This window comes from Diadema antillarum, unplaced genomic scaffold, assembly GCF_040938485.1.
Source record: "Diadema antillarum isolate AM-2024a unplaced genomic scaffold, OU_Dant_1.0 seq00000998_RagTag, whole genome shotgun sequence".
NCBI classification, from domain to species: Eukaryota; Metazoa; Echinodermata; class Echinoidea; order Diadematoida; family Diadematidae; genus Diadema; species Diadema antillarum.
In genome coordinates this window covers 1,684,260-1,697,309 of record NW_027271836.1, presented here as the reverse complement: position 1 = coordinate 1,697,309, position 13,050 = coordinate 1,684,260, and the positions used below count along the sequence as shown (strand labels likewise).

The window sequence follows — 13,050 nt, the reverse complement described above, 5'->3', positions numbered from 1 at the left end:
ACAGGCAGAGAGACAAACGTCAAGCCATCGTTGCGGTTATTCTCTTGCAAATGCCGTGTGAGGCGCCCTTTCTTTTCTTTCCGTCTGCCATTTAAATTTTTCTAACCCTTTGTTTTCTTACTCTAATTTTATTTTCATTGGCGAGAAAAACAAAAACAAAATCAAACAATAATGCCACCATTTTTAATATTATTGTTATTAGAACGTTTGTAAATGGAATCATCAAAATCATCAATATCATCATTAATTTATCCAAATTCAAAAGGGTAAAGTTTAGCATTTCTCTTTTTAGCTAGGCCGTGGTAACATCAGATTAGCCTTATTAGTGGTTTGAAAGAAAGTTTCACCATCTTTTCCATTGCAAAATAGGACCAGGGAATCGTAAGGAGGTATATACGTGGAATGAATAATGGTGATGACAGTATTTTTGATCTCTAAAGAAAGAAGACAAACTAAAAAAGACAGAGGTTTGGGGGAGAACATTGAGCTTTAAGCGAAAGCGTTTTAGAGTTGCAGTATAACAAATGAACATTTTCAAGGAACTCTACGAAATTGTTGCAGTGAGAGATTGAAGAGAGGAAGATACAAAGTCAGATTCTTTCTTTGGATTATTATTACCCCCTTGGGGGTGGGCCGATCCCGGAGGTACTGCAATACCGGGCCAACCCGTGGCCAGGATGGAGCAAGCCCCTATTCCATGGCCTCGGTACAAAAATCAGATTAATATACAAGCGACTCGATGAGTCGCGTTTCAGATATTAAGCTGAAAAGAACAGATACTACACATGATCTTAGCCAAAAGGCCGAGAAGCGATAACCATTGCTTACATCAGATACGATAATCTTGTTCTGGGATCGATCATCAAGGGATGGTTACCCATTACAGTAACCGCAACGTCATTTCTGCCTTATATCTCGAAAAGCTTACCTTAGGACACGAAACGACCTGCACTACCCTTTGAGCAAATATAAAGTTCTATCCCATGGAATAACTTTCTGGATCATCTTTTGCTCTAAACACGCTATTTTAAGGCTATATATTTCTAAATTGTAGAAACTGAGTCTGTCTTTTTCTATATTATATCACTCTGACTAGGTACTGTGTCATGCGCACTGATTCACTCAGAACACAATCAATGAGCGACGGCTCTCCATGCAAATCGCGATTGGCGGAAATATGAATAGTCATTATCACCCTTCAACCATTAGGAGAGCTAGAATTTCTGACGTCACCACGTGCCGTGTTAAACCTTGATACCAGACAGACAGGCAGAGAGACAAACGTCAAGCCATCGTTGCGGTTATTCTCTTGCAAATGCCGTGTGAGGCGCCCTTTCTTTTCTTTCCGTCTGCCATTTAAATTTTTCTAACCCTTTGTTTTCTTACTCTAATTTTATTTTCATTGGCGAGAAAAACAAAAACAAAATCAAACAATAATGCCACCATTTTTAATATTATTGTCATTAGAACTTTTGTAAATGGAATCATCAAAATCATCAATATCATCATTAATTTATCCAAATTCAAAAGGGTAAAGTTTAGCATTTCTCTTTTTAGCTAGGCCGTGGTAACATCAGATTAGCCTTATTAGTGGTTTGAAAGAAAGTTTCACCATCTTTTCCATTGCAAAATAGGACCAGGGAATCGTAAGGAGGTATATACGTGAAATGAATAATGGTGATGACAGTATTTTTGATCTCTAAAGAAAGAAGACAAACTAAAAAAGACAGAGGTTTGGGGGAGAACATTGAGCTTTAAGCGAAAGCGTTTTAGAGTTGCAGTATAACAAATGAACATTTTCAAGGAGTTCTACGAAATTGTTGCAGTGAGAGATTGAAGAGAGGAAGATACAAAGTCAGATTCTTTCTTTGGATTATTATTACCCCCTTGGGGGTGGGCCGATCCCGGAGGTACTGCAATACCGGGCCAACCCGTGGCCAGGATGGAGCAAGCCCCTATTCCATGGCCTCGGTACAAAAATCAGATTAATATACAAGCGACTCGATGAGTCGCGTTTCAGATATTAAGCTGAAAAGAACAGATACTACACATGATCTTAGCCAAAAGGCCGAGAAGCGATAACCATTGCTTACATCAGATACGATAATCTTGTTCTGGGATCGATCATCAAGGGATGGTTACCCATTACAGTAACCGCAACGTCATTTCTGCCTTATATCTCGAAAAGCTTACCTTAGGACACGAAACGACCTGCACTACCCTTTGAGCAAATATAAAGTTCTATCCCATGGAATAACTTTCTGGATCATCTTTTGCTCTAAACACGCTATTTTAAGGCTATATATTTCTAAATTGTAGAAACTGAGTCTGTCTTTTTCTATATTATATCACTCTGACTAGGTACTGTGTCATGCGCACTGATTCACTCAGAACACAATCAATGAGCGACGGCTCTCCATGCAAATCGCGATTGGCGGAAATATGAATAGTCATTATCACCCTTCAACCATTAGGAGAGCTAGAATTTCTGACGTCACCACGTGCCGTGTTAAACCTTGATACCAGACAGACAGGCAGAGAGACAAACGTCAAGCCATCGTTGCGGTTATTCTCTTGCAAATGCCGTGTGAGGCGCCCTTTCTTTTCTTTCCGTCTGCCATTTAAATTTTTCTAACCCTTTGTTTTCTTACTCTAATTTTATTTTCATTGGCGAGAAAAACAAAAACAAAATCAAACAATAATGCCACCATTTTTAATATTATTGTCATTAGAACTTTTGTAAATGGAATCATCAAAATCATCAATATCATCATTAATTTATCCAAATTCAAAAGGGTAAAGTTTAGCATTTCTCTTTTTAGCTAGGCCGTGGTAACATCAGATTAGCCTTATTAGTGGTTTGAAAGAAAGTTTCACCATCTTTTCCATTGCAAAATAGGACCAGGGAATCGTAAGGAGGTATATACGTGAAATGAATAATGGTGATGACAGTATTTTTGATCTCTAAAGAAAGAAGACAAACTAAAAAAGACAGAGGTTTGGGGGAGAACATTGAGCTTTAAGCGAAAGCGTTTTAGAGTTGCAGTATAACAAATGAACATTTTCAAGGAGTTCTACGAAATTGTTGCAGTGAGAGATTGAAGAGAGGAAGATACAAAGTCAGATTCTTTCTTTGGATTATTATTACCCCCTTGGGGGTGGGCCGATCCCGGAGGTACTGCAATACCGGGCCAACCCGTGGCCAGGATGGAGCAAGCCCCTATTCCATGGCCTCGGTACAAAAATCAGATTAATATACAAGCGACTCGATGAGTCGCGTTTCAGATATTAAGCTGAAAAGAACAGATACTACACATGATCTTAGCCAAAAGGCCGAGAAGCGATAACCATTGCTTATATCAGATACGATAATCTTGTTCTGGGATCGATCATCAAGGGATGGTTACCCATTACAGTAACCGCAACGTCATTTCTGCCTTATATCTCGAAAAGCTTACCTTAGGACACGAAACGACCTGCACTACCCTTTGAGCAAATATAAAGTTCTATCCCATGGAATAACTTTCTGGATCATCTTTTGCTCTAAACACGCTATTTTAAGGCTATATATTTCTAAATTGTAGAAACTGAGTCTGTCTTTTTCTATATTATATCACTCTGACTAGGTACTGTGTCATGTGCACTGATTCACTCATAACACAATCAATGAGCGACGGCTCTCCATGCAAATCGCGATTGGCGGAAATATGAATAGTCATTATCACCCTTCAACCATTAGGAGAGCTAGAATTTCTGACGTCACCACGTGCCGTGTTAAACCTTGATACCAGACAGACAGGCAGAGAGACAAACGTCAAGCCATCGTTGCGGTTATTCTCTTGCAAATGCCGTGTGAGGCGCCCTTTCTTTTCTTTCCGTCTGCCATTTAGATTTTTCTAACCCTTTGTTTTCTTACTCTAATTCTATTTTCATTGCCGAGAAAAAAACAAAATCAAACAATAATGCCACCATTTTTAACAGTATTGTTATTAGAACTTTTGTAAATGGAATCATCAAAATCATCAATATCATCATTAATTTATCCAAATTCAAAAGGGTAAAGTTTAGCATTTCTCTTTTTAGCTAGGCCGTGGTAACATCAGATTAGCCTTATTAGTGGTTTGAAAGAAAGTTTCACCATCTTTTCCATTGCAAAATAGGACCAGGGAATCGTAAGGAGGTATATACGTGGAATGAATAATGGTGATGACAGTATTTTTGATGTCTAAAGAAAGAAGACAAACTAAAAAAGACAGAGGTTTGGGGGAGAACATTGAGCTTTAAGCGAAAGCGTTTTAGAGTTGCAGTATAACAAATGAACATTTTCAAGGAATTCTACGAAATTGTTGCAGTGAGAGATTGAAGAGAGGAAGATACAAAGTCAGATTCTTTCTTTGGATTATTATTACCCCCTTGGGGGTGGGCCGATCCCGGAGGTACTGCAATACCGGGCCAACCCGTGGCCAGGATGGAGCAAGCCCCTATTCCATGGCCTCGGTACAAAAATCAGATTAATATACAAGCGACTCGATGAGTCGCGTTTCAGATATTAAGCTGAAAAGAACAGATACTACACATGATCTTAGCCAAAAGGCCGAGAAGCGATAACCATTGCTTACATCAGATACGATAATCTTGTTCTGGGATCGATCATCAAGGGATGGTTACCCATTACAGTAACCGCAACGTCATTTCTGCCTTATATCTCGAAAAGCTTACCTTAGGACACGAAACGACCTGCACTACCCTTTGAGCAAATATAAAGTTCTATCCCATGGAATAACTTTCTGGATCATCTTTTGCTCTAAACACGCTATTTTAAGGCTATATATTTCTAAATTGTAGAAACTGAGTCTGTCTTTTTCTATATTATATCACTCTGACTAGGTACTGTGTCATGCGCACTGATTCACTCAGAACACAATCAATGAGCGACGGCTCTCCATGCAAATCGCGATTGGCGGAAATATGAATAGTCATTATCACCCTTCAACCATTAGGAGAGCTAGAATTTCTGACGTCACCACGTGCCGTGTTAAACCTTGATACCAGACAGACAGGCAGAGAGACAAACGTCAAGCCATCGTTGCGGTTATTCTCTTGCAAATGCCGTGTGAGGCGCCCTTTCTTTTCTTTCCGTCTGCCATTTAAATTTTTCTAACCCTTTGTTTTCTTACTCTAATTTTATTTTCATTGGCGAGAAAAACAAAAACAAAATCAAACAATAATGCCACCATTTTTAATATTATTGTCATTAGAACTTTTGTAAATGGAATCATCAAAATCATCAATATCATCATTAATTTATCCAAATTCAAAAGGGTAAAGTTTAGCATTTCTCTTTTTAGCTAGGCCGTGGTAACATCAGATTAGCCTTATTAGTGGTTTGAAAGAAAGTTTCACCATCTTTTCCATTGCAAAATAGGACCAGGGAATCGTAAGGAGGTATATACGTGAAATGAATAATGGTGATGACAGTATTTTTGATCTCTAAAGAAAGAAGACAAACTAAAAAAGACAGAGGTTTGGGGGAGAACATTGAGCTTTAAGCGAAAGCGTTTTAGAGTTGCAGTATAACAAATGAACATTTTCAAGGAGTTCTACGAAATTGTTGCAGTGAGAGATTGAAGAGAGGAAGATACAAAGTCAGATTCTTTCTTTGGATTATTATTACCCCCTTGGGGGTGGGCCGATCCCGGAGGTACTGCAATACCGGGCCAACCCGTGGCCAGGATGGAGCAAGCCCCTATTCCATGGCCTCGGTACAAAAATCAGATTAATATACAAGCGACTCGATGAGTCGCGTTTCAGATATTAAGCTGAAAAGAACAGATACTACACATGATCTTAGCCAAAAGGCCGAGAAGCGATAACCATTGCTTACATCAGATACGATAATCTTGTTCTGGGATCGATCATCAAGGGATGGTTACCCATTACAGTAACCGCAACGTCATTTCTGCCTTATATCTCGAAAAGCTTACCTTAGGACACGAAACGACCTGCACTACCCTTTGAGCAAATATAAAGTTCTATCCCATGGAATAACTTTCTGGATCATCTTTTGCTCTAAACACGCTATTTTAAGGCTATATATTTCTAAATTGTAGAAACTGAGTCTGTCTTTTTCTATATTATATCACTCTGACTAGGTACTGTGTCATGTGCACTGATTCACTCATAACACAATCAATGAGCGACGGCTCTCCATGCAAATCGCGATTGGCGGAAATATGAATAGTCATTATCACCCTTCAACCATTAGGAGAGCTAGAATTTCTGACGTCACCACGTGCCGTGTTAAACCTTGATACCAGACAGACAGGCAGAGAGACAAACGTCAAGCCATCGTTGCGGTTATTCTCTTGCAAATGCCGTGTGAGGCGCCCTTTCTTTTCTTTCCGTCTGCCATTTAGATTTTTCTAACCCTTTGTTTTCTTACTCTAATTCTATTTTCATTGCCGAGAAAAAAACAAAATCAAACAATAATGCCACCATTTTTAACAGTATTGTTATTAGAACTTTTGTAAATGGAATCATCAAAATCATCAATATCATCATTAATTTATCCAAATTCAAAAGGGTAAAGTTTAGCATTTCTCTTTTTAGCTAGGCCGTGGTAACATCAGATTAGCCTTATTAGTGGTTTGAAAGAAAGTTTCACCATCTTTTCCATTGCAAAATAGGACCAGGGAATCGTAAGGAGGTATATACGTGGAATGAATAATGGTGATGACAGTATTTTTGATGTCTAAAGAAAGAAGACAAACTAAAAAAGACAGAGGTTTGGGGGAGAACATTGAGCTTTAAGCGAAAGCGTTTTAGAGTTGCAGTATAACAAATGAACATTTTCAAGGAATTCTACGAAATTGTTGCAGTGAGAGATTGAAGAGAGGAAGATACAAAGTCAGATTCTTTCTTTGGATTATTATTACCCCCTTGGGGGTGGGCCGATCCCGGAGGTACTGCAATACCGGGCCAACCCGTGGCCAGGATGGAGCAAGCCCCTATTCCATGGCCTCGGTACAAAAATCAGATTAATATACAAGCGACTCGATGAGTCGCGTTTCAGATATTAAGCTGAAAAGAACAGATACTACACATGATCTTAGCCAAAAGGCCGAGAAGCGATAACCATTGCTTACATCAGATACGATAATCTTGTTCTGGGATCGATCATCAAGGGATGGTTACCCATTACAGTAACCGCAACGTCATTTCTGCCTTATATCTCGAAAAGCTTACCTTAGGACACGAAACGACCTGCACTACCCTTTGAGCAAATATAAAGTTCTATCCCATGGAATAACTTTCTGGATCATCTTTTGCTCTAAACACGCTATTTTAAGGCTATATATTTCTAAATTGTAGAAACTGAGTCTGTCTTTTTCTATATTATATCACTCTGACTAGGTACTGTGTCATGCGCACTGATTCACTCAGAACACAATCAATGAGCGACGGCTCTCCATGCAAATCGCGATTGGCGGAAATATGAATAGTCATTATCACCCTTCAACCATTAGGAGAGCTAGAATTTCTGACGTCACCACGTGCCGTGTTAAACCTTGATACCAGACAGACAGGCAGAGAGACAAACGTCAAGCCATCGTTGCGGTTATTCTCTTGCAAATGCCGTGTGAGGCGCCCTTTCTTTTCTTTCCGTCTGCCATTTAAATTTTTCTAACCCTTTGTTTTCTTACTCTAATTTTATTTTCATTGGCGAGAAAAACAAAAACAAAATCAAACAATAATGCCACCATTTTTAATATTATTGTCATTAGAACTTTTGTAAATGGAATCATCAAAATCATCAATATCATCATTAATTTATCCAAATTCAAAAGGGTAAAGTTTAGCATTTCTCTTTTTAGCTAGGCCGTGGTAACATCAGATTAGCCTTATTAGTGGTTTGAAAGAAAGTTTCACCATCTTTTCCATTGCAAAATAGGACCAGGGAATCGTAAGGAGGTATATACGTGGAATGAATAATGGTGATGACAGTATTTTTGATCTCTAAAGAAAGAAGACAAACTAAAAAAGACAGAGGTTTGGGGGAGAACATTGAGCTTTAAGCGAAAGCGTTTTAGAGTTGCAGTATAACAAATGAACATTTTCAAGGAGTTCTACGAAATTGTTGCAGTGAGAGATTGAAGAGAGGAAGATACAAAGTCAGATTCTTTCTTTGGATTATTATTACCCCCTTGGGGGTGGGCCGATCCCGGAGGTACTGCAATACCGGGCCAACCCGTGGCCAGGATGGAGCAAGCCCCTATTCCATGGCCTCGGTACAAAAATCAGATTAATATACAAGCGACTCGATGAGTCGCGTTTCAGATATTAAGCTGAAAAGAACAGATACTACACATGATCTTAGCCAAAAGGCCGAGAAGCGATAACCATTGTTTATATCAGATACGATAATCTTGTTCTGGGATCGATCATCAAGGGATGGTTACCCATTACAGTAACCGCAACGTCATTTCTGCCTTATATCTCGAAAAGCTTACCTTAGGACACGAAACGACCTGCACTACCCTTTGAGCAAATATAAAGTTCTATCCCATGGAATAACTTTCTGGATCATCTTTTGCTCTAAACACGCTATTTTAAGGCTATATATTTCTAAATTGTAGAAACTGAGTCTGTCTTTTTCTATATTATATCACTCTGACTAGGTACTGTGTCATGCGCACTGATTCACTCAGAACACAATCAATGAGCGACGGCTCTCCATGCAAATCGCGATTGGCGGAAATATGAATAGTCATTATCACCCTTCAACCATTAGGAGAGCTAGAATTTCTGACGTCACCACGTGCCGTGTTAAACCTTGATACCAGACAGACAGGCAGAGAGACAAACGTCAAGCCATCGTTGCGGTTATTCTCTTGCAAATGCCGTGTGAGGCGCCCTTTCTTTTCTTTCCGTCTGCCATTTAAATTTTTCTAACCCTTTGTTTTCTTACTCTAATTTTATTTTCATTGGCGAGAAAAACAAAAACAAAATCAAACAATAATGCCACCATTTTTAATATTATTGTTATTAGAACTTTTGTAAATGGAATCATCAAAATCATCAATATCATCATTAATTTATCCAAATTCAAAAGGGTAAAGTTTAGCATTTCTCTTTTTAGCTAGGCCGTGGTAACATCAGATTAGCCTTATTAGTGGTTTGAAAGAAAGTTTCACCATCTTTTCCATTGCAAAATAGGACCAGGGAATCGTAAGGAGGTATATACGTGAAATGAATAATGGTGATGACAGTATTTTTGATCTCTAAAGAAAGAAGACAAACTAAAAAAGACAGAGGTTTGGGGGAGAACATTGAGCTTTAAGCGAAAGCGTTTTAGAGTTGCAGTATAACAAATGAACATTTTCAAGGAGTTCTACGAAATTGTTGCAGTGAGAGATTGAAGAGAGGAAGATACAAAGTCAGATTCTTTCTTTGGATTATTATTACCCCCTTGGGGGTGGGCCGATCCCGGAGGTACTGCAATACCGGGCCAACCCGTGGCCAGGATGGAGCAAGCCCCTATTCCATGGCCTCGGTACAAAAATCAGATTAATATACAAGCGACTCGATGAGTCGCGTTTCAGATATTAAGCTGAAAAGAACAGATACTACACATGATCTTAGCCAAAAGGCCGAGAAGCGATAACCATTGCTTACATCAGATACGATAATCTTGTTCTGGGATCGATCATCAAGGGATGGTTACCCATTACAGTAACCGCAACGTCATTTCTGCCTTATATCTCGAAAAGCTTACCTTAGGACACGAAACGACCTGCACTACCCTTTGAGCAAATATAAAGTTCTATCCCATGGAATAACTTTCTGGATCATCTTTTGCTCTAAACACGCTATTTTAAGGCTATATATTTCTAAATTGTAGAAACTGAGTCTGTCTTTTTCTATATTATATCACTCTGACTAGGTACTGTGTCATGTGCACTGATTCACTCATAACACAATCAATGAGCGACGGCTCTCCATGCAAATCGCGATTGGCGGAAATATGAATAGTCATTATCACCCTTCAACCATTAGGAGAGCTAGAATTTCTGACGTCACCACGTGCCGTGTTAAACCTTGATACCAGACAGACAGGCAGAGAGACAAACGTCAAGCCATCGTTGCGGTTATTCTCTTGCAAATGCCGTGTGAGGCGCCCTTTCTTTTCTTTCCGTCTGCCATTTAGATTTTTCTAACCCTTTGTTTTCTTACTCTAATTCTATTTTCATTGCCGAGAAAAAAACAAAATCAAACAATAATGCCACCATTTTTAACAGTATTGTTATTAGAACTTTTGTAAATGGAATCATCAAAATCATCAATATCATCATTAATTTATCCAAATTCAAAAGGGTAAAGTTTAGCATTTCTCTTTTTAGCTAGGCCGTGGTAACATCAGATTAGCCTTATTAGTGGTTTGAAAGAAAGTTTCACCATCTTTTCCATTGCAAAATAGGACCAGGGAATCGTAAGGAGGTATATACGTGGAATGAATAATGGTGATGACAGTATTTTTGATGTCTAAAGAAAGAAGACAAACTAAAAAAGACAGAGGTTTGGGGGAGAACATTGAGCTTTAAGCGAAAGCGTTTTAGAGTTGCAGTATAACAAATGAACATTTTCAAGGAATTCTACGAAATTGTTGCAGTGAGAGATTGAAGAGAGGAAGATACAAAGTCAGATTCTTTCTTTGGATTATTATTACCCCCTTGGGGGTGGGCCGATCCCGGAGGTACTGCAATACCGGGCCAACCCGTGGCCAGGATGGAGCAAGCCCCTATTCCATGGCCTCGGTACAAAAATCAGATTAATATACAAGCGACTCGATGAGTCGCGTTTCAGAAATTAAGCTGAAAAGAACAGATACTACACATGATCTTAGCCAAAAGGCCGAGAAGCGATAACCATTGCTTACATCAGATACGATAATCTTGTTCTGGGATCGATCATCAAGGGATGGTTACCCATTACAGTAACCGCAACGTCATTTCTGCCTTATATCTCGAAAAGCTTACCTTAGGACACGAAACGACCTGCACTACCCTTTGAGCAAATATAAAGTTCTATCCCATGGAATAACTTTCTGGATCATCTTTTGCTCTAAACACGCTATTGTAAGGCTATATATTTCTAAATTGTAGAAACTGAGTCTGTCTTTTTCTATATTATATCACTCTGACTAGGTACTGTGTCATGCGCACTGATTCACTCAGAACACAATCAATGAGCGACGGCTCTCCATGCAAATCGCGATTGGCGGAAATATGAATAGTCATTATCACCCTTCAACCATTAGGAGAGCTAGAATTTCTGACGTCACCACGTGCCGTGTTAAACCTTCATACCAGACAGACAGGCAGAGAGACAAACGTCAAGCCATCGTTGCGGTTATTCTCTTGCAAATGCCGTGTGAGGCGCCCTTTCTTTTTCTTTCCGTCTGCCATTTGAATTTTTCTAACCCTTTGTTTTCTTACTCTAATTTTATTTTCATTGGCGAGAAAAACAAAAACAAAATCAAACAATAATGCCACCATTTTTAATATTATTGTCATTAGAACTTTTGTAAATGGAATCATCAAAATCATCAATATCATCATTAATTTATCCAAATTCAAAAGGGTAAAGTTTAGCATTTCTCTTTTTACCTAGGCCGTGGTAACATCAGATTAGCCTTATCATTGGTTTGAAAGAAAGTTTCACCATCTTTTCCATTGCAAAATAGGACCAGGGAATCGTAAGGAGGTATATACGTGGAATGAATAATGGTGATGACAGTATTTTTGATGTCTAAAGAAAGAAGACAAACTAAAAAAGACAGAGGTTTGGCGGAGAACATTGAGCTTTAAGCGAAAGCGTTTTAGAGTTGCAGTATAACAAATGAACATTTTCAAGGAGTTCTACGAAATTGTTGCAGTGAGAGATTGAAGAGAGGAAGATACAAAGTCAGATTCTTTCTTTGGATTATTATTACCCCCTTGGGGGTGGGCCGATCCCGGAGGTACTGCAATACCGGGCCAACCCGTGGCCAGAATGGAGCAAGCCCCTATTCCATGGCATCGGTACAAAAATCAGATTAGTATACAAGCGACTCGATGAGTCGCGTTTCAGATATTAAGCTGAAAAGAACAGATACTACACATGATCTTAGCCAAAAGGCCGAGAAGCGATAACCATTGTTTATATCAGATACGATAATCTTGTTCTGGGATCGATCATCAAGGGATGGTTACCCATTACAGTAACCGCAACGTCATTTCTGCCTTATATCTCGAAAAGCTTACCTTAGGACACGAAACGACCTGCACTACCCTTTGAGCAAATATAAAGTTCTATCCCATGGAATAACTTTCTGGATCATCTTTTGCTCTAAACACGCTATTTTAAGGCTATATATTTCTAAATTGTAGAAACTGAGTCTGTCTTTTTCTATATTATATCACTCTGACTAGGTAGTGTGTCATGCGCACTGATTCACTCAGAACACAATCAATGAGCGACGGCTCTCCATGCAAATCGCGATTGGCGGAAATATGAATAGTCATTATCACCCTTCAACCATTAGGAGAGCTAGAATTTCTGACGTCACCACGTGCCGTGTTAAACCTTGATACCAGACAGACAGGCAGAGAGACAAACGTCAAGCCATCGTTGCGGTTATTCTCTTGCAAATGCCGTGTGAGGCGCCCTTTCTTTTCTTTCCGTCTGCCATTTGAATTTTTCTAACCCTTTGTTTTCTTACTCTAATTTTATTTTCATTGGCGAGAAAAACAAAAACAAAATCAAACAATAATGCCACCATTTTTAATATTATTGTTATTAGAACTTTTGTAAATGGAATCATCAAAATCATCGATATCATCATTAATTTATCCAAATTCAAAAGGGTAAAGTTTAGCATTTCTCTTTTTAGCTAGGCCGTGGTAACATCAGATTAGCCTTATTAGTGGTTTGAAAGAAAGTTTCACCATCTTTTCCATTGCAAAATAGGACCAGGGAATCGTAAGGAGGTATATACGTGGAATGAATAAT

The 13,050-nt window shown here is 38.9% G+C and overlaps 10 non-coding genes across 10 annotated transcripts; all 10 read right to left on the bottom strand.

Moving 5' to 3' along the window:
- Window positions 1–623: 623 nt before the first annotated feature.
- LOC139742412 (U2 spliceosomal RNA) lies at window positions 624–815 on the bottom strand. The gene has a single exon (XR_011711684.1). It is a non-coding gene; the product is annotated as a U2 spliceosomal RNA (small nuclear RNA).
- Window positions 816–1,888: 1,073 nt separating this feature from the next.
- On the bottom strand, window positions 1,889–2,080 carry LOC139742411 (U2 spliceosomal RNA). The gene has a single exon (XR_011711683.1). It is a non-coding gene; the product is annotated as a U2 spliceosomal RNA (small nuclear RNA).
- Window positions 2,081–3,153: 1,073 nt separating this feature from the next.
- LOC139742410 (U2 spliceosomal RNA) lies at window positions 3,154–3,345 on the bottom strand. Its single transcript, XR_011711682.1, has one exon. It is a non-coding gene; the product is annotated as a U2 spliceosomal RNA (small nuclear RNA).
- Window positions 3,346–4,414: 1,069 nt separating this feature from the next.
- On the bottom strand, window positions 4,415–4,606 carry LOC139742409 (U2 spliceosomal RNA). The gene has a single exon (XR_011711681.1). It is a non-coding gene; the product is annotated as a U2 spliceosomal RNA (small nuclear RNA).
- A 1,073-nt stretch (window positions 4,607–5,679) lies between these two features.
- On the bottom strand, window positions 5,680–5,871 carry LOC139742408 (U2 spliceosomal RNA). Its single transcript, XR_011711680.1, has one exon. It is a non-coding gene; the product is annotated as a U2 spliceosomal RNA (small nuclear RNA).
- Window positions 5,872–6,940: 1,069 nt separating this feature from the next.
- On the bottom strand, window positions 6,941–7,132 carry LOC139742407 (U2 spliceosomal RNA). Its single transcript, XR_011711679.1, has one exon. It is a non-coding gene; the product is annotated as a U2 spliceosomal RNA (small nuclear RNA).
- A 1,073-nt stretch (window positions 7,133–8,205) lies between these two features.
- On the bottom strand, window positions 8,206–8,397 carry LOC139742406 (U2 spliceosomal RNA). The gene has a single exon (XR_011711678.1). It is a non-coding gene; the product is annotated as a U2 spliceosomal RNA (small nuclear RNA).
- Window positions 8,398–9,470: 1,073 nt separating this feature from the next.
- LOC139742440 (U2 spliceosomal RNA) lies at window positions 9,471–9,662 on the bottom strand. The gene has a single exon (XR_011711704.1). It is a non-coding gene; the product is annotated as a U2 spliceosomal RNA (small nuclear RNA).
- Window positions 9,663–10,731: 1,069 nt separating this feature from the next.
- On the bottom strand, window positions 10,732–10,923 carry LOC139742417 (U2 spliceosomal RNA). Its single transcript, XR_011711689.1, has one exon. It is a non-coding gene; the product is annotated as a U2 spliceosomal RNA (small nuclear RNA).
- A 1,074-nt stretch (window positions 10,924–11,997) lies between these two features.
- LOC139742425 (U2 spliceosomal RNA) lies at window positions 11,998–12,189 on the bottom strand. The gene has a single exon (XR_011711696.1). It is a non-coding gene; the product is annotated as a U2 spliceosomal RNA (small nuclear RNA).
- Window positions 12,190–13,050: the final 861 nt, after the last annotated feature.